Genomic DNA, 8,015 nt, shown 5'->3' on the forward strand with positions numbered 1-8,015 from the left:
TGAATTTGGATTAGTTGCCTTGGTTAGGTATCAGTGGTTTAGATATCGTCTGACTGTCGTCAGAGATATTGGCTGGTTAAGTATCTGTGGTTTAGATATCGTCTGACTGTCGTCAGAGATATTGCTTTGGATTTTGTCATAAGGACCAGTCTTGGAGGGATTTCCTTGACAAGTGCGTACTCTGAGCAGATAGTTTTAGACTATTGGTTGCTGCTAGACTAGTGGATCTAGTCGGTGTTTGGATGCTCTGGTGATAGGGGCTAACTAGGAGTTTGGTTTGTGAACTTCCTATAACGTTTGACTCGAGGATTAGTATTTCTTTCAGCATTGATGGTTTCCTTCAGTGATAGATTATATCCGATGCTAAGGATTGTACATGACGATTTGAGGCGTGAGGATAGCGTGATTTATGCCAGTGTACACTTGGTGGTGATTTCAGGTGGGACACCGCGGCAAGCAACCTCAGTCTCGATTTGTTGCAGTCTTAGCAAGAGATATAATTATCAGGAGTATGTTCAACGATAGTTGAAATCATTCGGACTTGTATTGCGGCTTGAGTTGAACAAGTCCTTATGATCATCTTGGATGAAGATAGACAGTGGATAGTATGTCTAGACTGGTGCAGGTTTAGCACTAGTGACTACTTGTAACTGTTGTCTGACTCTGTCAAAGATGAGTGATTGAATTAGCTGTGATTCTTTTGATTTCAAGTATTTGGAATCTGCGGACGTGTGGCATTGAGATCATTGATAGTGATCGGCCATGGGATTTTTCTTTGATCTGTGATTGTCTGATTAGAATTTGTATCGTCAGGCATAGCAAGAGCTACAGTAGATCAACTTGATTGATCAGAATATTCCAATTGGTACTGATTGGGATATAGTGAATCAAGAAGTGCTGGAATAGTACTTAAGTATGGTATGCTATGATATAGCGATTCAAGTGCATTTAAGAAATTCTTTAGTCGCTAAGAAATCTCCAGGGATGCGGGAATCGAGACTTTTGGATTCTGCGGATCACGAAAGTGGTCATTAGTTTTCTTTTGCGATCGTAGTTGTTGGTAACGTTTCTTTGGCTACCAGTGACGGATTTTGATCTGAACATTGCTTGGTTTTAGCAATGATTTATTCAGTTGCGGAAAAAGGATTCAGTGATTGTTCCAGGGTTGTCAGTGAACGAATTTTGGAGACTGTTAGTCGGAATGATCAGCTTGGGTGCTTCCAGCAGATTTCTCAAGAGTTGTTCTTGAGCGGTAATTCGACAAGTGCTTTTGGATTTCAATGAGCATTAGCATGATAGCATTAGTTGTTTCATGGGATGAGACAACAGCTGAGACTTGTGTTTCTGAGTCTGGCAGGATTGTTGTCACTGATATCCCAGTGCGTTCTGATATGCTGTGTCATTGAAAGGATTTGATAACGTAATTGCCATCCGTATTGATAGATTCTGTGCGGGATCGCGGTAAATCAGTTTGGTTATCCCCGCTAGGGAGCCAAGGGTTTGGTTATCTGGAACAGGATTAACCGGAATCGTTTTCGTTGATACTATCTCTAGTTCTGATATGGAAGTAAACATCTGATTGAGACTACTGCTGAGGATGGTGTGGTCCATCTGGGAGTTTCAGCATGATGTTAGTGAATTTCGAGACGACGACCTCGAAGAATGCTTTTAGACAAGAAATTGTGTATAAGGATCTTATCACAATTGGGGTTAGTAATCTTTGTTTGCTAGTTGTTGTTCTTTGGGAACATTTGTTGGCCAATGACAGGGTGAGTACTGAAAGTACATACTATGACGCCAGGAATTGTCAGGATTTTGTTGTTATCCATGGCAGGATGACTAATGTAATCGAGTAGATGCTATCTACGATGGCGAGATTCGGATCAAGGTTTATCGCAATTATTCTAAGGATTTCAAATGGTTAGAGTCGCGTGCAGTGGTGCGATTGCTCTGCGAGCGGGTGGCCGGTAGCTGCCATTTCTATTCGCATAAGGTACTGTTTTGGAAAATATATTTTATCCTTCGTGATAAAAAGTAACTCACACGAGTTCTTGGAAAAAGGATATCTAGGATTTGACCGAGAGTTGAATCTAGGTCGATTGTTTAGGGCTTTTCGATAACATCAAGAGATGAGATGTTACCGTTAGACCAGTGAGATACAATGTGTTGTATCTTGTTCTCTAGTTGGACTGCGATGGAGTTCGTACATATCTATAGATAACTGCTGATTAATTACTATCTTAGCAAGGGTGTCATTGCTAAGATTTGTAGGCAGTGTGACTGATTCAATGGGCAATTTGGACCGAAGGTGCCGTGTTGTTGAGGTTATCGATGGATAACTGACGGTATCCAATAGTGTTACACTATTTTATCAAGGATTGGGTCTGTCGAAGGTTATTCGACCCAATATTTGGAACCGGAACTATTACTGAATTGGACAAGTGGTTTGTACTATATTCCGAGGTTTACCTTAGATTTCGAGGACGAAATCCTTTTAAGGTGGTGGGAATGTAGTGGCCCGTATCCAAAACTAATGAGTAATGTGTAATTAAATCGTATAATCATGTCGGGATTAAGTAAAACATGATTAAGGAAATTCCAGAAGGGTTAACGGATTCCAGAAATGGATCCAGGACACTCGAAAATGTCTTAGAGGGTTTCATGACTCGAGTGGGATCGGAACCACCGATCCAGGATCGGAGCCTCCGATCTTGGTGAGTTCGGAACCACATCGGAAGCAGGGAGATCGGAACGTCCGATCAGGATCGGAGCTTTCGATGGCTGTCGGTGACAGGTGTGTGGTTGCATGTGGACCGAATTGACACGTAGCGAACGGAACTTCCGATCGGGGAACGGAGCTTCCGATCTAAACAAACGGAGCTTCCGATCGAGGAACGGAGCTTCCGATCGATGCCTATAAATATGAGGTCCGAGCTCCTCATTTCTTGCCAATTCCGAGTTCCTCTCCTTCGCCTAGTAGCTCTATTTTAGGGCTTTGGGTACTCTTATTTTAGAGTTGGAGTAGAGAATATATTTTAGCATAGTCAGACAGTGTCTGACATAGTAGCTGAGCAGTACTCGTTTAGCGGAGCAGTGCTCGAGGCTGTGGAGCTGCAGCAGGGGTGTGCCCCTAGTTGCGGGATAGTCGCAATCAGTGGGCTGACGACGGACGCAGGTATAGCTATGGTCTCCTTAAATTATTTAGGAGTATGCAATAGCTTAGTTAAGGCTTTTAGCGCTTATTGAATGATGCATGGGTATTTGCATTGTAGACTTGATGATAGGCTTGGAACCTAGAGTGGGACTACTAGGACTGCCTTAGAAAGGTACGTAAGTACTGACTGAGATTGCCAGCGGATATGCATGCTTATATGTTGCATTTATGTGTTTGCATGTTATTATTGTTATGCGGCATGTGCATGTCATCTTGTGCCTGTACATCTGTATATCTTTCGAGATGAGCCAGTTAGGGTTGCTCAGCCCTGTTAGGACGTTTGATATTGAGTACCCTTAGGTACTGATATCTAGAGGACTCCGTGGTCCGCGTCCGGGATTTGGGAATGAGTGGTCGCACACAGTGGTTAGCTACCCCGATGTGACGAGCTTATATTCCAGGCGCCAGTCTGAGCAGTTTGTATACAGTTATCCCAGATATGGATACCCTGTCATTTGCATGCATCATATTTGTATGTTTATCCGTATTTGCGTATTGAGCTTAGAGCTCACGTTCAGTCTTTTCTGTATATCTGGACACCCTATTCGACGGGGCAGATTCAGGTGCAGGGTTTGAGCACCAGGAGCTTGGAGAAATCAGTGACCTTGAAGACAGCAGGATTAGCTGTAGGTTTTATTTAAAGTTATTCGATTGGGTTGTATGATCGAATCTGTTTAACCGGTTGTATTCCGCCGGTCTTTTTATATTTAAGTCTTCCGCAGCGATGTTATTTAATGCATGTTTTATTATGCTCTTATCTCTGATTAGGTAGTGGATCCGGGATGGGTCGCTACAATGGCTGCTAACTCCAAATCATGGACTGGGTAGTTGTCTTCGTGAAGCTTCAGCTGTCTAGAAGCGTATGCGATCACATGCCCATTCTGAGTCAGGACACAACCTATCCCCTGAAGAGAAGCATCCATGTAAACTACATACCCTCCAGATCCTGACGGTAATGCCAATACCGGTGCAGAAGTCAACCGCCGTCGAAGCTCACGGAAATTCTCCTCGCACTCGGAGGACCACTCGAAATCCACACCCTTGCGGGTAAGCTGCGTCAACGGTCGAGCTAACTGAGAGAAGTTCAAAATGAAGCGACGATAAAACCCTGCTAGACCCAAAAAACTACGGATCTCAGCAACTGTCGTTGGACACGACCAATTAAGTACCGCTTCAATCTTGCTTGGATCAACAGAAATTCCCTCCGTGGATATGATATGGCCAAGAAAGACCACTCTATCCATCCAGAACTCACACTTGCTCAGCTTGGCGTACAACTGCTCATCTCGAAGAGTCTGTAGTATCAACCGTAAGTGAGAAATATGCTCTTCCGTATTACGCGAATATACCAAGATGTCGTCAATGAAGACCACGACAAACTTGTCCAAGTACTCCCTGAAGACGCGGTTCATCAAATCCATGAATATAGCCGGCGCATTAGTCAAACCAAATGGCATCACTAGGAACTCGTAATGCCCATAGCGAGTACGGAATGCAGTCTTGGCTACGTCCTGATCACGGACTCTCAACTGATGATACCCAAATCTCAAGTCAATCTTGGAGTAAACTGACGTGCCCTGCAGCTGATCAAACAAGTCATCAATACGAGGCAACGGATACTTGTTCTTCACAGTGACTCGATTCAGCTGCCGATAGTCAATGCATAACCGCATCGACCCATCCTTCTTCTTCACGAAGAGAACAGGAGCTCCCCAAGGAGACACACTAGGACGAATGTACCCCTTGCCCAAAAGATCCTGTAGCTGATTCTTCAACTCACACATCTCTGACGGAGCCAGACAATACGGTGCTCTAGAAATAGGCAAAGTACCCGGCATCAACTCTATGCCAAACTCGACTTCCCTAGCAGGAGGAAAACCCGGAATCTCATCAGGAAACACATCTGGAAATTCATCCACAACAGGAATGCTTTCTATCCCAATACTCTCAGCGGACAAATCAACTGCATAGATAAGGTAGCCTTCCCCGCCAGACTCTAGAGCTCTACAAGCTCTCAAAGCTGATACCAAAGGCATCGGGGGTCGCACTCCCTCACCATAGAAAAACCAGCTCTCACTCCCCTCCGGATGAAAGCGTACTAATCTCTGATAGCAGTCCACTGAAGCTCGATAGGTAGTCAACACATCTATTCCCAGAATGCAATCAAAGTCGTCCATCGCCAGGACCATGAGATTCGCTAACAGAATGTTCCCTTCGAACTCTAAAGGGCAACCCATCACTAGACGCTTAGCCAAAGCAGATTGGCCCATCGGAGTAGAAACAGACATCACTACGTCTAGTGCAATGCATGGTAACTTATGCCTCTTAACAAAACGTGCAGAAATGAAGGAATGAGATGCACCAGTGTCAATAAGTACAAGAGCAGGTATACCATAAAGCAGAAATGTACCTGCGATGACTTTCTCATTCTCCTCCACAGCCTGATCATGTCTTAGGGCAAACACCTGGCCAGAAGCTCGTGGCTTCAAATGAGAACTCCCAGCAGACTGTCCTTGCGACCTCTGCTGTACGGTGGCCTGAGAACCCGATCCTGAACCAGATCCAGAACCGCCTCCCCCAGACAGTGGACAATCCCTCCGGATATGACCAGTCTCTCCACAACGAAAACAAGCTCCAGAAGCTCTACGAAACTTGTCGGATGGATGGTTCTTCCCACAGTGATCACACTTGTCCTTCTTACCGTAACGGACAACACCTCCGGAACCAGAGGAAGAAGAAGATCCAGACTTCTTGAAAGTTTGGGCATGGGGACCCAAAGAACTAGCAGGCCTCGACTGAGGGAAAGACCTGTTCCGCCGAATGCTGTCCTCCGCCTAGTGACAACGGCTCACCAAACCCTCGTAGGACATGTCGTCGCCAACCGCCACACGGTCATGGATCTCAGGGTTAAGGCCCTGAAGGAACAGATTATACTTCATCTCTGAGCTATCAGCAATCTCGGGGCAATAGGATAGCAGATCAAAGAACCTCTGTTGATACTCATCGATAGACATGACTCCCTGTCGCAGACTCAGTAGCTCGCCTGCCTTCGACTGACGGAGTGCAGGAGGAAAATACTGCTTTTGGAAAGCTGTGCGGAACTCGGCCCAGGTGGCCACTCCTCTCGCCGCAACAAAAGGTGCAGAAGTAAACCTCCACCACCTGCGTGCACGCCCATCCAGAAGATAGCCAAGGGTCTCCACCTTCTGCTCCTCGGTGCATTGGAAAGTCTGAAAAGTCATCTCCATGCGGTCTAACCAGTTCTCCGCATCCTCCGGAGACTCACGTCCAACTAAGGGCTTAGGACCCATAGCTAAGAATCGGCGCACAGTGAAACGCTCGTCGTCATGGTGACGATGACGCCGTTCTCGACGAGGCTCCCGGTCGGCATCACCCCAATGCCCACCAACACTGCCATGAGAACTCTGGTCGTCACGATTTGACATCTACAAAAATACCTCAAGATGAGACTAAATCCCAAGAATTCTTTTGCATGCTCTGATACTATAAATGTAGTGACCCTTACCCGGATCACCTACTAAACAGAACTTTTGGCATGCAATTAACTTAATTAAACAGATATCAGAATAAAACTGCGGAATCCATAAACAAAAATACAACCACAAGAAAAGGAATCTGTAATTTATCCAATAATATACAACCAAATCGAATAGCTGTATAAACCCAAACAATAGTAGTAAAACCTAAGCGAAGCTCCAGCTGGCCAACCACTGACTAGCCCCTCCTGGATCCACCCTACTCGTCCAATCGCAAACCTGCCCCATGGAATAGGGTGTCCAGAAAATACAGAGTACGAGACGTGAGCATAAAACGCTCAGTGCGAGAGTATGAGTATATATGCATGCAAAGTGAACTCCCTATAGACTCGAGGTCAAGGATCAGATAACAGAGACAGACCGGGCCCTGGTATGTAGCACGCTGTGCCGTCGCTTCAGGAGGTGGCTCCCATACCGAGATAACCGTGGATACGCCGGACCCAAATCGATGGAAGTCCATCCACTAACAGGATAGGGTACAACCCTACTAACAGACATCTCGAAAGAGATACAGCAAGATGCAAATGAATGCAGCATAATATCATGTCATATAAATCATGCAGTCACATAATACATGCATACTCAGTCAGGATATCTCGAACAGTACTTCCGTACCTCAAAACAGTGCAAGCTCTACCAACTCTAGGTCCACGCCTATAGTCTGCTCTACACTGCCAAATGATACTACTATCATTAAAGTGCTCTAAAAGCCTTAACTAAGCTATTGCATACTCCTAAATATTTATAGGAAGCAAAAGCTATACCTTCGTCCGTCATTAGCCCTTTGATGTCGATGCCTCCAGAACTTGGGCACAACTCCGCTACGACTACTGAACGCCTCGCCGACCTCCGGACCAAGCCTAAGAAGACTAGAACAGCTCCAAAAGGACTAGAATGGAAAGGAGAACTCGGAATTGGCAAATGAAAGTGAAGCCTCGGCCTTCTATTTATAGACAACGATCGAAACTTTCGATCCTTGATCGGAACGTCCGAACCTCGATCGGAACGTCCGATCCTGCCATCGGAGCTTTCGAAGATCCTGATCTGCCACGTGTCAAAATATCACTTGTTGACTCCGGATAGGGGTGATCGGAGCTTCCGATCGCGCCACACGTCATGCCTGACGTAATACCGATCGGAGCTTCCGATCCTGTTCGGAGCTTCCGATCCTGATCGGTGCTTCCGAACTCACCTTCGGAGCTTCCGAACTTTACCCAAGTAATTATGATTAATCCCTTAATTAC

The sequence above is a fragment of the Henckelia pumila genome, chromosome 2 (genome assembly GCF_033568475.1).
Source record: "Henckelia pumila isolate YLH828 chromosome 2, ASM3356847v2, whole genome shotgun sequence".
In the NCBI taxonomy this organism is placed as follows: domain Eukaryota; kingdom Viridiplantae; phylum Streptophyta; class Magnoliopsida; order Lamiales; family Gesneriaceae; genus Henckelia; species Henckelia pumila.